The 24,779-nt window shown below is 48.0% G+C and overlaps 1 protein-coding gene across 1 annotated transcript in view; it reads left to right on the top strand.

Moving 5' to 3' along the window:
- Positions 1–24,779, top strand: part of LOC126537044 (uncharacterized) — a 167,315-nt gene that overhangs the window by 14,992 nt on the left and 127,544 nt on the right. The gene's annotated exons all lie outside the window — the stretch shown is intronic.

Below are 24,779 nucleotides of genomic sequence, written 5' to 3'. Positions count from 1 at the left end.
CCTTTTGCGATGGCTGGTCCTCGGAGAGCGTGCGCGCAACCACGAACTCCGTCGTTCTCGCCTTAAGGGTCCCGTGTCATCACGCGCAAACTTATTTTGCGTCAATATCAGAGACTGCTCTGTAGTCAGGCTGGTAGAAGGATCCTGGAGTGGATGGGGTTCGAGATTCAGGCATGTTCCAAGCTGACAGGCAAAGTCCCACTGCGAGTCAGGGACAGGCTGAGAATACTCCCGTTGCCCAAGAATATGCCCCCGTTGCATCACGAGGGCAGGCGAAGGGACAGAGCTGAGGCGCCGCAGTAAAGACTGGAAGGAAGGCAGGATGTGTTATACACGGACGCGGCCGATTACAACCAAGGCAAAGTATACACAACCGTAATTACTCGCGAAAACGGAGGCCCTGCCTCGTGCTGCAGCGAGAGACATTTAGAAGGTACGGAGGCGGTAGAAGTCGCCATTGCGCTGGCTCTGACTCAAAAGAATGTGAGAGTCACTGTTAGGGATTCGAAATCTGCAATCAGAAATTTTGATGCAGCAGAATCTCAGCCGCAGCTGTACACATGATAGCCGTGGGGAAGCCCCCGGCATAGCAGGTTTCGCTAATCTGGGCACCGGATCATCAGGGTTTGCGAGCGAACGAGAAGGCGCACATGCTCGACTGAGGTCTCACTTTCCGGGATCCCATCGCTGTTTCGACAACCCCCCCAGGCTAGGAACCCCTACCGACCGGTGACGAACTGAACACTTTTCAGGAAATTCTCAACTATTATAAGCTGAGGCGCTAGACTTACCCGAGAGCCGATAAGAACCTTACTACAAGCGAGGAAGTTATGTAGAGGAAGCTGCAAACGGGGTATTCCTGAACCCACAACTGTTCAGCAAATGGCATCCCTCGGTGTATAGCCCTCGGTGTAGGCATTGTGATGGTATAGCGGACATAGTCCACATGGTTTGGACCTGTCCTAGCTTTGATGAGCCAGATAGATGTAGAGAATCCTGGGAGTCCTTGCTACTCAAGGAAGACGAAAATACTCAACGACAAGTCATCGTTCTCGCCCTGACCACCCCCGCGTACCAAGGGATACCGGCTGACGGTTAGGGAGGATGAGTGTGAGTTTAGGCTGAAGCCTCTACCCCGTCATCTATTTGACAGGTGCAAATAAAGTCACTTCTCTCTCTCTCTCTCTCTCTCATGGCACGGTAATATTGCAGAAATACCAATTGATAATGATTCAGAGAAGTAATAAATACTGTGCTACAAAATTCTTTTTGTCAGTAAATAACACCAGTAGCGGAATAGTTACCTCAACGTTCGCAGAAAAAATGTATTGGTGCTCTATATATTGTTCTCCCACTCCTTCCTGTTAAACAGCAAGACAGCAGTTTTTGCTTAAGCTCGTGCAAGTATAAGCATTCCTAGTGATCAGATGGCGTCACCTCTAAGCATCTTTAATGTGTACCATAGTTGGTAATGAAACGTTATTAGAGGTTTTCCTACAAAGTACATCTGTCGCTACGCATGTTTGGCAGAAAAAGCAACGTTTAATTATGCCCCTTTATTTTTCGGTATTTCAGAAACAGCTTCAGCAAGTGTAGCAGTTCAGCCTAAGCACACAGTGAGTGCACATTATGCATTGCAGTTGACTGATTTTGTTCAGCCATTCTGTATGTCCGAGCACCACGCCTATATATTGTTCTACATTTCCAGTCAAAAAGGACCATTCTTAAGCGACACTGATGGATCAGTATTAGCATACCATGCATGCCGACTGCATCACGGTGCTTACAAACATGTCCGTCTGAAATATTGAAACAAATGTATGGTTCCATTTTCCTTGTTTCACAGGCCATGAGTTGATTGCACCGCATACGCATTTTATGTGCCAGTAGACTTGCCCTGGTATGAAAATGCACGTATCCATATGCAAAAGCCACATATGTCATTTCCACAACCAGATACAGCCAATAAATACAACTACTACCTCAGGTAATCTACACTTTAACCAGCTGCGCACAGTACTAATGGCAACAAAACTGAGTGAAAATGTTTGCAGAATGCATATTAACCAAGTTAAAACGGTATGCAGAAAGGCTGTTTCTCTTCTCTACTCAGACAGAACATTCCGTAATGGCTCATAATGCGGAAGGGGGCAGTAAATGAAGCAGTTTATTTGATAAATGCAAACATGGGTCAGTGTGGTTGCTATCAGTATGATCAATACAGTGGGTCCTAAGTAAATGCAACTTCCTTACAGAGAACTTACAAATCCTAATTATATCGATGCAACAACAAATAAAATTTTCTTAGTTAAAATTATAATTAAAGTGTTTATGAAATGGGCACAGGGACCAATGAGCTTTTCTGAGCGCATCATTAAATGTAGTACACTTGATTTAAAAAAATAGGCAAACAGCGCTGACGAAAAACAGGGTTGCACTTGAACAAAATTGTAAGCTTAAAAGGCGGCAAAGGTACATTCACAATGCTTTCGTGATTATATATTTCCAGTAGCCAGTGTTTTAAAAGCCTTATTTTTGCCTAAATCATGTCTGTAAAAACTATATCATTGTCTCGAGACACACACACAAAACTAATTTGTTGTGCTTTCCAAAGTTACCACAGCTGAACTGTGGTTGGCCTACCAAGAAGAGCTCCTTGTGGGCCATGGGGCCATGCTTTGATAAGGACGCCTACCATTTATGCTAACCGAAAAAGCTCGATTTTCCTCCTGGAATGCTTTGTTGCAATCTACTGTTGAAAACTGGTACTCCCAAGCAGAAAGTCGGTCGACGATATCGCTTGTACTGAACTTTCTTCGTGCCACCTCAATGAAAGATGCAGCTGCTTACACAAGGATTCACGTGCTCACTGGTTTCTAGTATTCTGCCCCGAGTTAAAACAAGACATTACTCTCTTTAAAATGAATCAATGCACCTGCCAGGAATTCATTAAGGGAGCACTGACGCAAACATCTCGTATCCGACGTCTGTGATTATTTAAGTAATTGCCGACCCTACAATTACGACACGGAGCCTCAATGCCTTTGAGCCGCACAAATAATTATTGCATCACATTTCATGCAGCTAGATTAAAATACGCTCCAAGTGCAGAACTATTTTTGACGTGAAGCAGGATACTATTCAAATCACCGAGGCCACAGTTGGCATTCACGCATTGTGGCAAACTCAAGCATGAGACAGTTGGCTCAATGCAGTAGTTGGCGGTGATATAACTAACTTGTCACTAAAAGCCGACAAAGTGACCCTTCTAATAGAGTGCTTTTTGTTTAAAATGCAGGAGCAGTCTCTCCCCCTTTCCCAATGTCGACTTCTGAATACTCTTTCTCTCTCTCTCTCTCTCTCTTTCTCTATCATAGCATGACAAGAACCTTATTTTGGCCCAGCGAAACTAGGGCCCGAGGGCAAAAGCCACCAGGCTAAGTCGGTGGCTCCGCCCACGTAGGTACCGGTAGGCCAAAGGCTTTCCCGATGTCGTGCGCTCTCCGGACGGCCAGGAGTTGATCTAGGAAGACTTCGCTGGATATGCGCCGACTCCACTTCTCCTCACTGTCGACATCCGAAGCCCTTTGGTTGAGGAACAGCCAGAACATATGATCCCATAGACACGGAGTGTGTCCAAAACTTTTACATTCCGCGGAAAAATGCTGGTCAATTTTGTTAGGCACAAAAGATGTGGGATAAGATTTAGTTTGAATCATTCCTAATGTGACTGCCTGAGCTCGGTTGAGCTTCTGATATGGCAGGAAAAAACCTTCTGCCGTCCCTATAGTGTGAGATAATCTCGCGAAAAGTACTAAGCGGGCCTTTGTAGGAGCTACAGTCCTCCTGGAGCAGTTCCTGATCTGATGCGCGGCATGTGAGTTCTCGTACAGCAGAGTGAGCTTGCTCGTTAGGATTGCAGCCATTGGGGCTGACCGAGTGGTCCTGATGAGCCGGAAACCAGACTAGGTGTGAGCGATCCAATTGGTCGTAAAACGGGACTGAACTTTCTCGCACAATCCAGGAGCGTGAACTGGGGTCAACAGTAACACTTCGTCTCCAGGGTGGAAGGAAGCGACACACATCATAGCGAATTTTGCGGTCTCCTTCACGGACGTCGGTGTTGAGGCGGGCACGTAGGCGACACCGGGAAATGCGCGAAACGAACTGCTCACACACTGATGTGGACGAAGGCACGGAGACACCAAAGAAAGAAGCGTCGAGGATAGTGCGCGGTTGGCGACCATACACGAGAAAAAAGGGGCGAGTATCCCGTAGTGCATTGGACGGCCGTGTTGTATGCGAAAATGGCCAATGGTAGAATGACATCCCAATTGGTGTGGTCAGGGTTGATGTACATAGATATCATGTCGGACAGCGTGCGATGAAAGCGCTCTGTGAGACCATTAGTTTGAGGGTGGTAGCTGAAAGTCGTTTTATGGATGGTATTGCATGCACGGAGAACATCGTCGAGAAGTTTAGAGAGAAAGGTCCTGCCGCGGTCACTCAAAAAGACACGTGGGGCTCCATGCCGTAAAACGATGGCTTCCAAGAAAAAGGCTGCAACCTCCTCTGCGGATCCCGAAGATAGTGCGGCTGTTTCAGCCTACTGTGTCAAGTGGTCTACAGCTGTGACGATCCATCGTTTACCGCTGGTGGTTAAGGGTAGCGGTCCATAGAGGTCGATACCAACGACTGCGAAAGAGCTTCAGGACACGGCACAGGTTGGAGCAGTCCAGCCGGAGGTGAGGTCAGTCGTTTGCAGTGTTGGCAGAGCGAACAGGAACCCACGTATTTCGCTACGCTGGCTGCAAGTCCAGGTCAAGAGAAGCGGCTGCGGATTCGCTCGTAGGTTTTATGGAAACCAAAGTGACCGGCAGTGGGATTGTCTTGAAAGGTCTCCAATATCTGGGCCCGAAGTGATCGGGGAACGACAGGAACCCAACGGTGTCCTTCGGGATGAAACACGTACTGGAATAATATCGAATTTTCGATCTCGAAGTTCTTCAACTGCCGACGGAGCCGAGCGTAAGGTGGGCGAGATGATCCACGAATACATTCCATAATGGAGTGGCAGTAGGAGTCATTACGTTGGCTAGAGGCAAACGTGTGAGAATGGCTGGATGATAGCCGGTCGAGAGCTGCGACCGAAAGGAATGCAGGTGACGGGTCCTGTGGTTTCCTCACGGAAGGTGGTAAGTAAGCAGCGTTTCAACACGGTGGTAGGGGGAGAACGAGAGAAAGCATCAGCATACTGGTGTTTCATTCCAGACTTGTAGGTGACGTCGAAGTCGTATTCTTGTAAACGGAGTATCCAACGACCGAAATGTCCCGTGAAATTCTTTAGTGTCGCCAACGAGCACAAGGCGTGGTGATCAGTAACGACCGTAAAGTGGCGGCCGTGCAGATAAGGCCGAAATTTTTGGATGGACCAAACCACGGCGAGACACTCTTGCTCGGTAATCGTATAATTTTTCTCTGCAGCTGTTAGCGTGCGACTTGCGTATGCAACCACACGTTTCATTTCATTTCATTTATTATACCCTCAAGACCACAAGGTATTACAGAGGGGAGTGGGGTAAAAAAAAAGGTTACATAACAAAGAAAGCAAAGAAGGCAGCAAGTGATGTAGTCATACACATGTGAAGCCCGAAGCGATGGTGTTGATAATGGCCGTACGAAATTGTGCCTGGTCTTCAATAGCAATCAACGCGGCGGGAAGGTGGTTCCATTCTTGACACGTCCTAGGAAGACAAGACTCGTGACAAGCTCTAGTGCGACACTGCAAAACTCCAACTTTGTGTGATGATCAATGCGAGGAGAAATGTAGGTTGGGGATGAAATAAGATTATCGCGCAGATATGAATTATGGAAGTATATGTTATGAAACAAAGCCAGGCGAGAGCATTTGCGACGAGCAGAAAGTGGTGGAAGTTGGAGGATGTTTTTCATAGAAGTTACGCTAGCCGTGCGGTTATAATTGCTTAGGATGAAACGCGAGGCATTATTTTGAACACGTTCGAGAGACTGGATTAGTGTCTCAGCATATGGGTCCCAAATTGACGAAGCGTATTCCATTTTACTCCTAATTAGCGTCTTGTATAAAATTAACTTTAATAATGACGGAGCGGCAGAGAACTTTCGGCGGATATAACCTAACATGCGATTACTTTTATTGATTACACTGTCGATGTGTAAAGACCAGGAAAGAGTAGAGGTTAAATGGACACCTAGGTATTTGTAGGATGTAACTGCTTCCATGGCAGTATTACTAAGGTAATAGGTCGGAAGAGGAAGTTCACGGCGGGTTACACGCATGGTTTTGCACTTAGATGGGTTTAGTTTCATTAACCACAAGCCGCACCAGTTACAGACAGCGTTAATGTCGTTTTGCAGAATGTTAGCATCATCGGCGTCAGAAGTTTCACGAAGAATAACGCAATCATCGGCAAAGAGATAAATGTTAGAAGAAATTTGATTCGGTAAGTCGTTGATATAAATAAAAAAAAAAGGAGAGGGCCTAACACTGAACCTTGAGGAACGCGATTCAGAATTTTGCAGAGGTTAAAGAAGAACAGCGCCGATACCGTGTCCGCTGGCGTCAGTCAGTAGAAGAGTGGGTGCGGTGTTGTCGAAATGACAAAACACAGGTTCGGATGTGAGGGCACGCTTGAGGGCGTCAAAAGCCGTTTGGCATTCGTCGGACCATACGTAGGGAGCTCCAGGAGGAAGGAGTTGATGGAGCGGTGCCGCAATGTTACGTATGAAGCGCAGGAAATACGAAGCTAGGCCGAGGAAGCTACGCAAGTCTTTGGCACGTTGAGGCCTGGGGAAGCGGAGGACAGCGGTAATCTTGCCGGGGTCGCGTCGAAGGCCCTCCTTTCTGACAAAGTGTCCAAACACTTTAATGGTTTTGCTGGCGAAGTCGCACTTTTTTTGTATTCAGCTGAAGGCCAGCAGCTGAGAGGCATGTCAGGACTTCGTCGATGCGCTGCAAGTGCTGATGGAAGGTCGACGAAAATATGATGATGTGGTCAAAGTAGCATAAGCAAGTCTTCCACTTTAGGCCCCGTAGTACGGTGTCAATCATCCGCTCAAATGTCGCGGGAGCATTACACGGGCCGAAAGGCATTACGTTAAATTTGTAAATTCCATCGGGTGTGGCAAAGGCGGTTGTCTCCTTGTCTGCTTGGTGCATGGGTATCTGCCAGTATCCGGAGCGTAGATCAAGGCTGGAGAAATACTCCGTGACTTGTAATGAATCTAACCCATCATCGATTCGGGGCAGTGGATATACATCCTTGCGGGTTATTTTGTTCAGGGCACGGTGGTCTACGCAAAATCGCACTGAGCCGTCTTTCTTACTCACCAAAACGACAGGTGACGACCAAGGACTTGAAGATGGGCGTATTATGCTACGTTTCAGCATGTCGGCAAAGTGGGTATCGATGATCTGTCGTTCAGTGGAAGAAACGCGATATGGCCACCGGTGCACGATGGTAGTTCCATCTGTGTGTATGCGATGAGCCGTCGCCAAAGTGTGTCCCAGAAGAGGAGAGTGGACGTCGAAGCAGTCTTTATGCTTGGGTAACAACGACAGTAACTCCCCCGTCTGCTGTGGCGTTAGATCGGAGCTGATGGTACTAGCGAGATCAGAAGCAGGGACCGAATCCATAGCGGTGGGTGGTTGTGAAACAGCAGTAGTCGAGGTCAGCACAGAGATAGGCTGAGTGTCCAAGACGCACATGAGAACGGCGTTTTTAGAAAACAGGACTGGATCATTGGTTGTGTTGCGTACAGCCAAAGTGGCCATACCATTGGTGAAGCGAACAAGGCTGGGTGCCAGAGCAATCCCTTTGGATAAGCAACGGGCTGACGGTACAACTAAAACGTCACCATCGGTTATGTCAGAGTTAACTGCAAGGAGTTGTTCGCCACCACGGGGCACCGCACAATCGTCAGCACTTCGTAAGCGAAGGCGTGGTTCGTGCACGTCATCGGAATTGTTGGTTTCCTAGGTATACTTTGTGGCGCAATATACATTTCTGGAAAAGGGACAGAAGAAATGGAGACAGTGGCGCTTCACTGTCTCCCTTTCTTCTGTCCCTTTTCCAGAAATGTATTTTGCGCCACAAAGTATACCTAGGAAATCTAAGCACCAACTTGCCCAAGAAGAAGTCCTTTTGGAATTGTTGGTCTCTGTCAAGTTAACGAGGCGTTCACGGCACGAGATGAAAGCCGACACCGAAGAGAGAAAGTCCCAGCCTACTATAAGCATGTGAGCACAGGAAGTCAACACTGCGAACAGGATATGATGGCGTATCCCGTCGATGGAAACTATAACGGTGCATTGCGCCGATGGCCGAATCACAACATTATTTGCACCACGAAGAAGAGCTCCACTGTAAAGTGTAGTAACTTCGCGTAGACGAGCACACAAGCTAGCGTGAATAATAGAAATAGCTGCTCCCGTGTCAAGCAATGCTAGGACTGGTACGTACACCTTCTACGCACACTAATAAAGTATTGGCCGGGCACGCTGGAGGAATTGTAGTCTGTGCGAGCCATGCAGCTTTCCCTTCAAAAACTGCACCATCTAGTTTTCCGATCGGTAGTCAGGAATGCGGGTGGCCGGTTGCAGGGGTGATGTCGAGCGTCGGAGGGGGGAGCGTGAGCGGCAGCGCCCTGGACGGTAGTTGCGAGGCTCTTCGGGAGGTGGAGAAGGTGAGCGTCGGGAGAGCCGGCGCTGGTAAGGACTCGGGGGAAGCAACGGGCCTCTCTCATAAATATCGTAGCCACGGCGCTCGTCCTGTTGTCGTCTTTGGCAAAAACGCGATATGTGACTGCGATTACCACAATAATAACAAATGGGGCGGGACGTAGGCCGGGTAGTGTAAGATCCGGTGGCAGGCGGACGGGGTGGTAGAGTCGCCAGATGGCTGGCGGCAGTAGCAGGGGCAGGAAGCGCTGTCCGAACGAACGCTGGTTGCATAGCCGCAACCATAGCATACGAGGTGGATGGCGAAGGAGGGCCACAGCTCGCAGCGCCAGTCATGAAGGATAGCTCCTCTTTGATGATGTCGCGCAGGCCAGGAGCCGAAGGATGAGGCTGGAGAACGGGAGGACTTAGCAGGCCACACGCTTGGAGCTCTTCGCGTATGAGAGTCCGAATCAGCATACGCAAGTCGGTATCCGACAAAGGAGGCACGTCACGGGCGACAGGTTGTAAACGGATGGCCTGCAGTGCGTCCAGGTGTTGGCAAGTCGCGATCACATCGTTAATGGTATTAGGATTCTTGATTGCCCGTGCGTTGAACGCGACGTGAGCAATGCCCTTGAGGATGTGACGAACACGATCAGATTCCGTCATGGTGGCGTCAACACGGCGACAAAGGGCGAGGACGTCCTCGATATAAAATGTGTATGTTTCCCCGGGAAGTTGCGTGCGTCCATCAAGCCTTTTCTTGGCGACCTCAGAGCAGACGTTGGGAGCGCCAAAAATCTGCCGAAGCTGGTGTTTGAATGCCGCCCAGTGAGGCAAGGTGCTCTCGTGGTTGAGGAACCAAGTCCTGGCAACGTCAGTGAGGTAGAATGCGACGTTGCGAAGCTTGTGCATGTCATCCTACCGGTTAGACTCAATCACGCGGTCATAATTGTCCAGCCAGTCATCAACGTCGTCACTACGAAGGCCAGCGAACATAGTGGGATAGCGCTGCCGCGTGCGGACGGTCCATGAAGGAACGGCTGGTGGGGCAGAGGCGGTGACGCCGCAGGCTCCTGGAGGATCTTCTTGGGGCATCCTGGCGGAAAGGTGGAGCAAGCGGCAGCCTGAGCGAATCTCCAGGGAAACTCGAAGGCGTAGAGGACCAAGGGATAGAAAGCCGCCTCCACCACTTGCGAGACAGCTGTTAAGCCTCATCGGTTTATTGCGCCGGTCGCGTGCTGAAGACGATGACGCTGGCCATGATGATGAATATATACAGATGAAGAAGATGAAGGGGCAATATAATGCTCACAGTATTAAGATTGTGTGCTTCCATTGAGACGAAGCCGGCTGAGTAGTTCCTAATAGCTGTACGGGAATCGGAGAAACTCGTGGAGCTTCTCCTCATTGTAATTGCAAGTGCTATGCTTGCTTCTTCGGCGGCATGCATTGAACTCGTTCCCAGTGACGGCGCGCTTATTAATTTACCGTTCTCATCGACCACGGCAATAGCGTAGCGGCTACCCGAGCCATAACTAGTTGCATCGACAAAAAGAGCTGAGCTTTGTTGTAGGTGCAGTTTACCCAGAATGCATTTGGCCCGGGCGTCCCTTCTGCCCTTGGTGTGGACAGGAGGAATATTTCTAGGTATCGGGTCCACAAGTAATTGTGTCTACACCTCCTTGGGTAGTTTGAACATAGAGACGTATCTTCCTCGAGGCAGTATTCCGACTTCATTTAGAATTTTGCATCCTGGTTTAGTGTTGGAGAGTCTTGCAATTTGTAACGTCGAATGCGCTTCAATGAGATCATCTACAGAGTTATGAAGTCCTAACTTGTTGAAGTGTTCGGTACTCGTTCCGTGCGGGAGTCCCAGAGCCCTGTGGAGGCCGGCGCGTGTTTGGTTTAGCTTTTTCTCCTTTCCCCCAGTTCAGGTAAGACGCAATGTCCGTGACATGACTGACGAAGAATGCCTGATTTGCTCGGGTGAGATTGTCCTCCTTGAGCCCTGCATTTCAATTTGAGACCCTGCCCAGGAGCCTTAAAGTACTGTTGGCCTGCCCTGTGAGACGGTTTAGGACCGTAGCATTAGAGCTCCTTGCGTCAATGAGAATACCCAGAATTTTAATTGTGTCTACTCTAGGTATGACCCGTCCTGTGTTGTCTGTGACTTTAATTGGCAGAGTTTCTAAAGGCGCAAGGTTCCTGACACCCTGTCGCCCCTGTCTAAAGAGCAGCAGCTCATTTTTACTAGGTGATAGCCTGAGTCCGGTGCCCTTAAGGGAGGATTCTGTGGTGTCTACGGCTGCCTGTAGTGTCTGCTCTAGTGCTGCGAGTGACCCCTGGGGACCCACACTGTGCTATCGTCAGCGTCTATGACGTGCCCCAAGCACAGGGTTTTGGACAATTCCTCCGAGAGCCTGTACATGGTAATCTTAAAGAGAAGTGGCGACAATACCGAACCTAGTGGTGTGCCACTATGGCCTAAATTGTATGGGCCGCCTGTGACTATCCCGAGTTTGACCCGCGCTGTCCGATTAGCTAGAAAGGACGTCACATAATTGTACAAATTGCTTCCCAGGTTCAAGGTTGAGATTTCATGTAGGATATGTTTATGTGCCACCCTATCAAATGCTTTGATAAGATCCAGACCCAAGGGGGCCTTTACATCCCTGCTAGGGTCGTCAATAATAGCACGTTTGATCATGATCATGGCGTCCTATGTCGATAATGCCTTGCGAAAACATGAGATTGTGCCTGACAGGATCCTGGTTTTCTATGTGTTCTACTATCCTGTTATGAATAGCATGTTCGGCTATCTTCTCAATACATGATGTAAGTGATATGGGCCGAGGTTCTCCTTTGTTAGTGGTTTGCCTTGTTTCGGCATAAACGTCACATTTGCCTCCCTCCATTCCAGTGGGACCGTGCCGGATCTCCAGCGACTCTTAGTTTTAACCGTGATGATGTCTGTGGCATCATCTTCCAGGTTTCGCAGAAGCTTATTTGTGATGCCATCCGGACCCGGGACAGATCTGTCATTTAAATTAAAGAATACGTGCTTTATCTCACCTGCAGTGAAGTCACTGTCCAAGTCCGGTTGCGATATTCCGGAGTAAGGTTCGCTTATTTCTTCGTTTTCATATTCATTTTAAAATGGCAAGTACATGTGTGCGAGGTCGTTTGCGACCTTTCTTGCTGTCCGCCCTATAGTTACCTGCTTATTTACGAGTCTGTTTATGATGAGGTTCGTAGTACCTCTGGAGAGCTTGTCATTAAGGAGGCTGTTCGATAGATTTCATTCGCCTCCTCTGTGCAATCTACCGTATGTTTCTGAGCAATCTTCGTCTCATTGTTGTTCTTAAAGTTGAGCCGCGTAGGTTTGAATATCACGATTAACTTGGGCGATCTTGGCTCTAAGTCCTCTATTAAGTCTGTGATTCTTCCATCTGGTTAGAAGGGAATTCTTCGACTCCAGCATGTGAGCTAGCTTGGATTTAATTTTTGGGACTTCAATGTCTGTTGAGACTGCTTTATAGCTTTCTTAATCGTTGCCTTTAGTTGATCTAAAAGCTCCTCATAAGATTCGCCATCTATGGTGGTTTCCTCACGCTACTTACGAAGGAGATCCCAGTCCACGCACTCATATTTCCTTAGTGGTGGTGGTTGCGTCTATAATATGACCTCAATTATGTAATGATCACTTCGTAAATTCGCCTGCAGATTGTCCCACGAGCCTTCAATTTCCCGAAGGAATGTTAGATCCAGGGTTGTATCTCTGGTAGTGGAGGCACCAGTTCTCGTGGGTAAGTTAGCATTTGTAATAAGAGCAAATTTTAACTCACTGGTCGAGGTTGCAAAATTAGTACCCTTGATGCTCTGATGACCATAGCCTCATTCTTTGTTGGGAGCGTTGAAGTCCCCAGCCTCTACGAGTGGGGTTGTATCTGCCTTATTGTAAATGCGGTCTAAGAGGGTCTAGAAATCCCTTTTTATATGTGCCGGAGAGCAACAAACGTTAGCTATAAACCCGTTGGCTGCTTTTTTGTTCTTGAGGATGATTTCGGTCATTTGTGCTTCTAGACAAACCTTGCACTTGGGAAGCTCGTGAGTTTCATAGGGAGCACCCTTTCTAACCAAAGTCACTATTCCCCGACCGCCTGGAATGATGAAGGTTTCGTAGTTCTAAGCCGGTAGAGAGATATCCTCCTTAGCTTGTGTTTCCTGTACGAGAATACCTTGCAGCTTAACTTTGGCTGATCTAATGAGCTGCTGCAGAGGAGCCTTGCGCCTTCGGAAACTCGAACAATTCCACTGCCAGATTTTAACGTTATTGCTGTCGTTTGCAGCCATTATGATACCATTGGTTGACTACCCGAACCCCTAGAGTCTGCGCTCGCGCTACCGTTTGTGCCTCCGTGGACTGCCGACGCAGCCGCTGCGTTTGCCTTTGCCTTAACTTCGATCCTTTCTAATTGACCCACTCTAGCATCTAGATTAGGGATGAGCTCCATGATTTTCGCCAGAGTCCTGTCGATAAACTGCCGACGTCGCCCGTTACGTCAAGACATGCCGAGACTGTCAGCGACGCAAGATACAACCGACAAGGCCAGCAGAATCTCCTCGCCGACCACTGCAGCAGATTGGGATGGATTTGTTGGGGCCATTTCCGACGTCAACATCCGGGAATAAGTGGATCATCGTGGCGACGGACTATCTCGCGAAGTGTGAAATTTTTCGTCGAGAACGTCCTGCTGCGACATGGAGCCCCAGAAGTCCTCATCACCGACAGAGGAACGGCCTTTACAGCAGAGCTCACCCAAGCCATTCTGCAATACAGCCAGACAAGCCACAGGAGGACAACTGCCTACCACCCGCATACGAATGATCTCACGGAGCACCTGAACAAGACCCTCGCCGACATGCTAGCAATGTACGTCGACGTCGAGCACAAGACGTGGGACGCGGTCCTGGCGTATGTAACCTTCGCTTACAACACGCGGTGCAAGAAACAACACAAATCACGCCATTTAAGTTGGTTTAGGCAGGAACCCGACGATGACGCTCGATACCATGCTGCCGCACGTCACTGACGAAGAGAATGTTGACGTCGCTGCCTATCTCCAGCGCACCGAAGAAGCCCGACAGCTCGCCCGCCTACGGATCAAGAACCAGCAGCGTACCGACAGCCGACACTACACCCTCCGACGACGCTACGTCGAGTACAAGCCCAGTGACCGTGTTTGGGTTTGGACCTCGATACGCCGACGAGGACTCAGTGAGAAACTATTGCGACGCTATTTCGGACCCTACCAGGTCATCCGACATATTGGTGCACTAGACTATGAGGTAGTGCCAGACGGCATTCCGCATTCACAGCGCCGCCGCGCACGATCAGAAGTGGTCCACGTGGTGCGCCTTAAACACTTTTACGCATGCTGACTTCCTTGCTTTATTGTTTCTTTGGTAGGGGTGTTTTTGTTTATTACTTTCGTTTGTTTGCAGCATCGGGTCGATGCTTTTTAAGATAGGGGTATTGACACGTGTACTTGTATGTCTTTATCGGGCGTCACGTTTCACCGCCTAACAAATGTTATCGCACAGCGCAGGACGCGCCCGCACGTATACGAAGTTTCTGGAATGTTATCGATGGTTCCATCCACTGTCTCTCACCGAACCTTGCGTAATCTGATCGCATGTATACGCGACGCGAATAGTGTAGAACTTTGTGGAAGACACGCGGATCCCAGTGATTAACCTGGAACATTCGACGATTGATGTATAAAAGCCGACGCGCTTGACCCGTTAAGCAGATTTTCCACGATCGCCGACGGTGTTCGCCGCTATCGTTGTGCTATAAGTGTAGCCTGTTTTTATTGGCACAGGTTCGCCCAATAAAAGTTAGTTTTGTCTTTCACAGTATTGCTACCGTGTTCTTCAACGTCCCCACCACGTGACACTATTGTTGCCAACCTTGCGGCTATTCTGACTTTTCCGGGTTTGGGGGGTTCCTCACGCTCTCCCATCTCCTCTGCCTCAGTGGTTTCTAAGCCTTCCTCCTCCATTTCGCTAATGGGAACAGGGTGGGGCTTTACGTTTGGGTTTGGAGGCCAAGGGTTTTGGAGCTATTGTCTCCATCTGACTACGGAGTGTTTCAGACCCTTCTTTAAAGGATTTGATAGCTTCCCTGAGCTCAGTTTTTGCCTCAGTTTCCGATTTTCTGGTTCTAATGTCAATATTCAGGGATTTGATTCACGTACCGGCTGTGCCCTACCATTAGTACTCCTAGACCTTGCCCTTGTCGGTTGTCCTGATTTTCCAGGGCCTCCGTTCTTGACTCGGTCGGCCCAGGTTGCTGTTTGGGTCGACTGTGAATGGGACCTCGATCTTGCCCCAGGCCCTCGGGATTGCGAGTCGACACCAGAAGATTCTCCGAATCTGGGTTGTCCTCTGGATCGAGAACGCCCCCTGGAGCGGGAGCGCCTTCGTGAGCTGGAGCGCCCTCTCGTGCGAGAGCGCAAGTTGGCATCATTTTCTTGCATCATCCCTTCGCGCTGGCGATCGTCGCGGTCGTCAATGTCGTCGGCCACCTGTGTATAGCGCTCTTGCTGTCGTTGGCGCCTTCGACGCCTTTGTCTCACGATATAAGGCATCTGGAACCTTCGACTGCCCTTTCGGTGCCACGTTGGGTGTGCGCCACGGCAAATAGCACACTTGGAATCACATTGGTGATCTTCAGGTGGGGAAGTGATTCGACAACCCCTACACTTTCTAACACTTGCCGGATTGGGACACACATCGGATCTATGTCCGATTTCACCACAGCCGTAGCACACATCTATCTCTTGTCGGTAGAGATTACAGGGCATGAGTACATTACCACAAATAACGTGGTTTGGCACTCTTTGTCACTCAAAAAGTACCACCACCTCTGTAAGTTGCGTGATCCGACGTACCTCGACGATGCCCGGATTTTGATGATTAACGAAAAGGGTTTTCAGTTCCGCGTCGCTAATGTCCAGGTCGATACCGCGAACAACACCTTTGCAAGTATATTCTCCTGCTGCGGTGTACGCCGCCACTTCCAAGGGTCCATCATTCGTATGCATCTTGCGTACCTTGGCGTAAGCTGTCTCACGTTTTCTTCCCGCGCAGTCGACACCCCAAAATCTTTTGACAGCCGTTTTGACAGTACGTGTCCTCCGTCGTGTCTTCGGCGCTACGGGTGCCGCCATGGCTAGCCCTCTGGAGATATGTACCAGGCTGAACTTTTTAACGTCGAGGCCACCGCGTGGGCTGACAATTATGATGTGATCCCTCGGTAGCATCGAGATTCTAGAGGGGGTAGCGACATGCTTAAGAACGTTGTGCGTGGTGGCCGTGCGGCGACTACCTTTTCCGCCATGGTTGGTATCCTTTATAGCCACGAATTTTTCCGCCAGCGGCTAATGCACGTCTCCTTGGGCGAGTGATGGCTGTCATCCATCCGATATCTTCCTCCGAGTAGATCTCCATGCCTTCAACAGCTAAGCCGGAGGCCATGCCTGCACTCCCTCGTGCGCTTGAGGCCTAGGCCTACAGCGCGAGTTAGGGGCTAGCACCTTTTCTACGTGGCACGCAGAAAACAGTTCCCAAAGAGCCGAAAAATGGACCAACCTGCAAAAAATGGGCATCCACGTGATCCTTCCGATAAGACGCGTTGATCAACACCAGGTTCTTAGGGGTGACACAAAAATTTCGTCACAAAAACATTGATCGAAGCGGGAGCCGATGTTTACACAACCGCACTAGTCGGCTTCTACTTCTTCTTCTTCTTCTACTCTCTCTCTCTCTCTCTCTCTCTCTCTGTCTCTCTTATTTTGGCAGCGTGATCATAGTGCGCGTGTAAGGGTGTCTGGTACCACGAGACCGTCAAATCTACTTTCGGGAACATGAATAGACTTCTGTTTCGCGTCCGAAGCCACAGTAGATTTGATGCATGTTTTGAACTGTCACGCTTAAAGACTAAGCGGTAATGTATTATTTATTAATATTTATCTATTATTATACGAGGAATTGAGGCTCAACAGCACAATTATATCACTTACAGCTATCCATTATCGGTATTAAAACGATACAAAATTTTGTGGTATACTGCTAAAAAACTAAGTATTTTCTCGTTAGCACAAACAATGGCATACACCTTCATAATCACTGTCTTGATGCAAAATTCACATTGGATAGGGTAAACTCCAAAAGATTAAAGCCATTTTCTTTACTGACAAATAGCGCAACACAAAACTCCCTTTCCTGAACTTACAGCATTTAGACATTTCAATTTGGCAAGCTAAGGTTCAGACTCATGTTTATACCTAACTAAACTAAACGATTCTCCACCAACACCAATAAATGTAAGTATACCTCACGTTTATATATGTCAGAAAACACAGAATTCTCTATAAAGAATGTTAAAAAACGGATCATGTTTACGCATCACATTATCCACTGCAGTGATCTCTAGTGAAATTTTATGCCTCATCTTCCAGCAATCATTATCATCTGACTTGCTCCCTTCCGACGGGAAAGTCGCAAAGGTTATCCCCGTACGTGTTTAAATAGGGAAACAAATTCACCGGAAATTTAGCGTCCCATTCCACTAACATGCATTTGCTGCAAATTACTCGATCGCATTATCGCTTCTCACATATGCAATAACCTCGAACGTAATTCTTTCTTTTTCCTAAATGTGATGTGTGGTGCGCGACATGGTGCGGTGGTCGGGACGGACAGGAGCAGACGACAAGGAGTGCGCGCACCGAGGCGAATTCCGTGCTGTAAGGAGGAAAACGACGACGCCGAAGAGTGTACAGCATGTGAAGGCGCGGTGCAAGAAAAGGAAATGAAAGAAGAAAAGCCAACCAATTAGGAAAGACCACGGGGCGTCAGGCAGCCAATCGGAAAATGACTAATCGGCCAGAGCGGCAGAAAAGGCGAGGCGCCCTGGCAGAAGGGGGAGACGTCGGGAGACGCCGGGAGAGTTCCAGGAAGCGACGCCAGGAGAAGGTCGGCCACCGGTACGGGAGTTGAAGACGGGCCGTCGGGTTCCGGACCCGAGCCACCAGGACTTCACCCGACCGGGGCCTGCTGCCAAGCCGTTCCTGCGCTTCGCCAGTCTACCCGAGCGTGCCACCAGCTGCTGAAGGCCGGCGAGCTTCTGTGCCCGTGGGCAGGACGAGAACAGTCGGGCTACGGGCCCGAGTTCGACGCCAGCTGCCCAGCCAGAACGCCGCCCCCTTCTGTCGTGCCGCCTGCTGCCCGAGGCCAGCGTTGAAGCTTCTGTGCTATTGGGCAGGACGAGAGCAGTCGGGCTACGGGCCCGAGTTCTACGCCAGCTGCCCGGCCAGAACGCCGCCCCCGTCTGTCGTGCCGCCTGCTGCCCGAGGGCGGCGTTGAAGCTTCTGTGCCATTGGGCAGGACGAGAGCAGTCGGGCTACGGGCCCGAGTTCGACGCCAGCTGCCCGGCCAAAACGCCGCCCCCTTCTGTCGTGCCGCCTGCTGCCCGAGGCCAGCGTTGAAGCTTCTGTGCCATTGGGCAGGACGAGAGCAGTCGGGCTACGGGCCCGAGTTCTACGCCAGCTGCTCGGCCAGAAGGCCGCCCCCGTCTGTCGTGCCGGCTGCTGCCCGAGGCTGGCGTTGAAGCTTCTGTGCCATTGGGCAGGACGAGAGCAGTCGGGCTACGGGCCCGAGTTCTACGCCAGCTGCCCGGCCAGAACGCCGCCGCCGTCTGCTCGTGCCGCCAAGCAGCCTGCCTTACCTCTCCAAGCGAGAGGTGGCGCGCTCCGGTCGCCCGGTCAACCATCCCACACCCCGACCTTTGGTGAGAACGGCGCAACTCCTTTCATCAACTTGTCGCCGCGTCTCCGCGTCGAGACTGTTACGAGTCGCTGCCGTCGGGGCAAGCCCGGACTCGCGCACTAGTTAGCTTCACGCTAGCCCCGAATGTGTCTCTTACTGCCGTGATGTCTGAGCGTTTCTTTTATGTTTTTTTTATTTTCTTCTATTTATTTCTAGCCTCTTTTTAGTTCCATTAAAAGTAGCTGTGTTTTCAAAACCAACGGCTTTGTCCTCAATTGGGTTCTCGGAGGCTCCGCCTAAGAGAACCGTCAGAAGCTTTGAGTACACGAACCTTGCATCCCAGTATACAACCCGGCTTCCGAAAAGGTTTTTCTTGCGACGCGCAACTGCTAGAATTTACGACTGACTGTTTAAATAACAAATAAATAAATGTTTAAATAACATGGACGCTGACCTAAAAACTGATGGTATCTTTTAAGACTTCGCTAAAACTTTCAACCGTGTTGAACAGTCCCGTTTGTTCTCACAATTATGTGCTCTTTGCCTTGATTCTCTAACCCTGTAATGGCTTCGTAAGTTTCTTTCTTTCCACGAGCAGTTCACTACGGTTAACAATTTCACCTCTTCATTCGCCGACGTATCATTAAATGGAAAATGACTCGACTAAGTGCTAAGTTATCTCTTTCAATCGCAAGTGTACAAATTCTAACTTCTCGTAACTCTTTGATAGCACAATAGTATCTCGGGCATCAACATACAACTATCTAAGTGTTCACCTCACGCATAATTTTTCATGGGCCACGCACATTCAGAACATTTCTTCCAAGGCTTCCAGATGACTTGGGTATCTGCGCCAGAACTCGCGAAACTCTCCCAACAATTATTGTAAGAAAATTGGCTTACCTAACAACTGTGCGACCGCAACTAGAGTTTGAATCAGCTATCTGGTCCCCATAACAAAACTACCTAATCTCGAATGCTAGAATCTGTACAAAATAGAGCCGCTCGTTCCATTACACAGAACTACAGTCCCAATTCGAGCATAACGCAGATCAAACTTGATATGTCTCTCAAACCATTAGATTTTCATCATTCCATTGCTCTTTTATGCTTATTTCATAAATACCATTACAGCACCAGGCCGTCTCCATTACCTCTGGAAGCACCTTCACGCATTTCGCGTCGACTACATAACCAATTTAGCATAAAGCGCATTTACGGAAGGGCCTAAGCCTTCAATTCATCGGCACTACCACGTGCCATTGCTCTAGGGAATGATCTTTCCGATTCTATCGCATCCATCTGTCACCACCAATCATTCCATGATCAGCTGTGGAAATATTTTTCTAAGGAGGGAAGTCGTGACTTGGGTCTCTTCAATTGGTTTGCATTTCCATTATCGTTGCTATTGCGGTATGCCTTGTTATCTTGTGCATCTTACATCAGTGACATTTCTCGTATGACCGCTGTTCATTCTTACGACATGTATTGGCCACTTATGACGCATTCAAGTTACTCATGGCATAACACGATGTTCCTTGCACCTATATATATATTTGTTATCATTCGCGCTGTACAATTTTTCCCTTTTACTTGTTTTGCATCTTGCGTCATTATTTGGTACTTGTTCCTATACTATTTATGCTGGTCTTTTGTGTCCCTTACTCAATGCCCTTCTCGGGCCTGTAAGGTAGTTAGAATAAATAAATAAATCTGTAGATGACGGCTCAAGCCCCACTTTTGTCAGCCAGTCTTTATTGTGCGACAGAATACTAGGTCACGTTGGGTCCTTTCTAGCAGCCACTGAAATTCAGGCCACATTGTTCAGATGAAGCAGGCAACCCGAACCACTACTTAGAGTGGCAAAATAATAGCACATTGGCTATTAACAGCCTTACGCCCCACTGGCTTCTGTCAAGGAAACTGTTCAAATGTGTTAGCTCACTATTCAGCAAGCAAGGTGCGCCTTGTGTTAGCCTTGTTTTGTGTCTCAAATTTATTGTAATTTCTTTCTCTCTGCAGCCAAATTAACCCTTCCATTACTTCAAGGTCACATTTAATGACAGTTATGAATTGCTTCATGCTTCATCCAAGGTTTTCCTCTTGCAGTGAGAAAGGGCACAGCACCCGTATGCACCCCTGGCACGGAATTTCATTGAACAGTGATAGAATTTCTAAGGCGACCTTTAGGTGAAGAGAAGTTCTCTGAAAAAAAACTATATTGATATGTTCGGCAGAACAAAACGGAAAACGATGCAGACTACATTGGTTTGCGTACTACCCTTCGACAACACAGAAAGCGACACAGCTGCCTTGACAGTTACATGGGTTAGTGCATTGCAGAAACCACTCAGTAAAAATAGAACGAGGGCCAACTGAAAGTTGAGACATGTTACATAAACAATATTTTTGTAAAAATAAATTATGCGCATTAGGCCATAACAAACAAACAAACAAACAAACAAACAAATTGCACCATGATTTGCGAATGGGCTTTTTACATTTCACACAGGAACATTGAAAAGAAACGCAGAGCACTAGGTTTCTTAACCTAGAAATTACAATGTTCATTTAGGTAATGTGTAAAAGTTATAACTCTCTTGCACTTAAAAATAGCAGTGCCTGTCACATTTTTCAACCACAGCAAAAGTTCCATTTTCACGAAATGCTGCATATGTATGGTTATAAGCTGCTGAGGACTTTGTTTTACTCTCTTGTGGCTACCCTTGAAAGAGCGTCATAAACTTCTGCTCTTTACGGGCATTGTTGTACAAAAGAGGCTCAGCTGTATGCGGCCGTTACCTTCGGTGATCACAGTCGTTCGCTGCCCGCCATTGTATCAGATATGACATAATGGGAAGTCAGCAACAAGGAACGTTTATTAACAAGACGAGGTAGGTATATATATGGTGCCCTGGGCATGACAAGCACGTCTAGTCTACCTGTAGCTCATTCGCATGGCGGCGCATGCGCTCGCATGGCAGGTGAGCCTTGCACAATAGAGCCTTTGGTATTACTTTGGCATAGTCTTTATGCCTAATAGCGGAGTGGACACACTTCCATAAGCTAAATGAGACGCCGTTAGCAGTTTCTTTCCCGATTCGAACGAACGGTGCTGAGGCGACTTTCATGGGGATATATTGTATTTTCGCTTACATTTAGTCTGCAGCCACAGCCTGAGAGTATGGTCTACGCGATCACGTTTTAATACACATATCCGCATATCGCTTAACCGCCTATCGAGTCGGTAACATAATTACACAGCTTCAGTCGTAGCCTCAAATCCAGTACCATATTCACGTTGTAAAAAGAAAAAAAAATGGTGATATCAAACCTAAAAAAACTTGCAATTTGAAACAGCCTCCGTGAATAACTGCATGAACGCGACAATCCGAAACGTTAACTCAGGTTGGTACCATTCAAATCTTGCAACATGATTTTCAAGAAAGTAGGAACTGGTGAATCATAAATAAAACCACTTACCCAAATAAAGCGATGTTGTTGCTGCTGTTCTTGAATACACGATCCGAATTTCACCAGTCCAAAGCTCGTATCACTCATGTCACTCATAAGCTCATATCAAGCAAACAGCACAAACGAACAGCCGCTGCCGCTGCCGAAAGTTTCAAAATGGGCCAAAAAGCGTGAAGCGGATTCGCTGCTTGTGGCACCACGTGCGCTAGCGGCGCTGCTCTTGAATAAATCTGTCTAATATATGCTCTTGGTTATACATTTCACAATTTAAAACAACTTTAATGCACAGCTGCGTTTTATGGACAGCATATGTGTTATTCTTTACGTACATTAACTTGCGCACCTCTTCTGCGGGCTGCAAGTCAGTGCATGTAAATAATGTGGCTCCAAGTTTGAACTGGTGGTTGTGCGTCCTTTAAAACTTGCTCAGAAAATCTATGAAGAATCGTTTTTTGCGCGCTCCGTTGGCGGAGCCCATACAGGTACTGATTACGTACGCTGCAAGGGACTTCGAATGCCCTGTCAAAGCAACTGTCCCTTCAGCTTTTCCGAAGCACCTCGGTAACATCCGCGCTTACAAAATTGAGCGTGTCGCACCGCCCTCCCCCCCCCCCCCCCCTACGCCTTCACTCAATGCCTCGGCGAGCCGCCCACCTCACCCCCTCCCCTTCATTTCGATGAGGCTGCCTTGCATCCTCCCTCAAAATGCCTTCGAAATTTTCTTCACAATAGAAGCTCATGGTTTGGAGACGTCAAGTGCTAGCCATTTTCAAGATGTCTAAACTATGGCTCGACACAGCGCCAGCTGCTGCCAGCCTGGCCACGTTGTATCAAGCTAGCACGCGCTTCCTGAGATGTATGTGAGCTCGAGTGAAGAGTAGCAAGACTCTTATTTACTGGTTTCATGACAGCGTCAGTTCTACCCATCCTGTGTATCCTCTACGTCCTCTCTACCATTCCACCTACCTCTCTTCTGTGCTGTACTATCATAAGTGCAGTCCCTGCAATGCTTTTGCTGAGGGCCAGGGATAATTACAACAATCTATAATACATTGTGGCGACGTGATGGAAAGGTTCAAAATGAGTTTATCGCATGACCTTTCCTCTCTGTCGCGCTCCTGCCACGTGTGCAAACACTCTGAACCCTGTCCTCCTCAGCCCCTTTCGACGCCCAACAGCTGAAGCAGCCGCACTATCAGCAGTGGAAAAGCTGGAGGAAGAGGCAAATGCTTTAAAATGTTTTTCAGGTGCGTTGCCTCACTCGTCAATAAGGGTTTATATAAGTGGCTAAGTCAAATAATCCGGAGAAATATTAATACGCGTGCACTGTTCACCACTTGCTTATTCTTTTTCCAGGGACCACGTTTAACCTGTTAACAATTTCAGGTTATCGCTCAGCACAAGACGCGCCTGTATGCATTGATACTTTTTGTAGCAGGAGCATCGAGTGACACTCTTGTTTCTGGCGCAGCACTTCCGGTTTACCTCCTGAGAAAACGGGGGAAGAAATTCAAAATAAATCAGAAATAGAAAAATAGTACAGTAAAATATTCACGGGTATTATTATAGGTATGATATCAGAGCATACTTTTAGTCACAATTTGAATGACTGAAGTGTTTTGAATAATTAGAATTCATTAGAGAGCAGTGAGGCGACCCGGGCAAAATTCAAAATAAATCAGACAAAAATTAAAAAGTAGTGCAGTGCCAAAGTCATGGGTTTCATTATAGATATGATTTCAGAGCATAAGTTTAGTTACAAGTTGAGTTAGTGAAGTGTTTGTAATAACAAAAATTTATTAGAAACCACTGAGACGACCGGGGACAAAATCTAAAATAAATCAGAAAAAGAAGAAAAAAATAGTACAGTATAAAATTAATGGGTTTCATTATAAATATTATATCAGAACGTAAGTTTAGTTACATGCTGAGTTACTGAAGTCTCAGAAGTAATTAGAATTCATTAGAAATCGCTTATTACGGCAAACAAACGAACAGAATCGTAGACTTTGGAGACCGGCCTCGTGAGCACGACTTTAACGAAATTCTTGGAAACCCAGAAGTAGAAGGCGAAAGCAATGACGTCACACACAAGAAGGTTGCAGCATATTTAACCGGCTAATTAATGGAAAACGTTTCCCTCGTAGTTCTGTTCGTGCGTTGTGTTCGCCTAAAGTTAACCTACAGAACATCAACGCCGAGGTGCGAGTGCCACAAAGAGACTCCTAAGTCAAAGATTAGGGTCGTCTATCATTTTTTTTTGTCGCCATGTTGTTGCGGAACTTTGTGTGATCATATGATATGCGCGACGCGAATGGTGGTGTACTATCTCGAAGGCACGCTGGCGCCAGCGGTATCGCCTTCGATCAGTCATGCATATAGTAGCCGGCGCTGTTGACGCGCGCATGAGATTTCGACGATTGCTCATAGCTATCATTCTGCCAGAGTCCAACTTTCGTTCTTTTTGGCATAGGTTCACCAATAAAGAATTACTAAGTGCGCTGCAAACTTGTTTAGTGGAAGCAAGGACGACCAGGGCGTTGCAGGCTTGGCTGTGTGATTATATGATCTAAATGCCCGACACTAGCATGTTGTGTCAGGCAAGAACAGCACACGTCTACCACTTGTATTACTTCGACGACGGTGGGCGTTAGGTTAAGGTGGTTTCCGCTCGCACTCTGAAGTGAAACATCCAGGTGTTTTTGACAGTGAAGTCCCCTAAACGCTTTTGAAGTTATGACGAAGCAAATCGCTAAGTCTCAGGCAC

Source organism: Dermacentor andersoni, chromosome 3 (genome assembly GCF_023375885.2).
Source record: "Dermacentor andersoni chromosome 3, qqDerAnde1_hic_scaffold, whole genome shotgun sequence".
NCBI classification, from domain to species: Eukaryota; Metazoa; Arthropoda; class Arachnida; order Ixodida; family Ixodidae; genus Dermacentor; species Dermacentor andersoni.
Note: the sequence above shows the minus strand (reverse complement) of the source record. Positions and strands in the feature narration are given on the sequence as shown.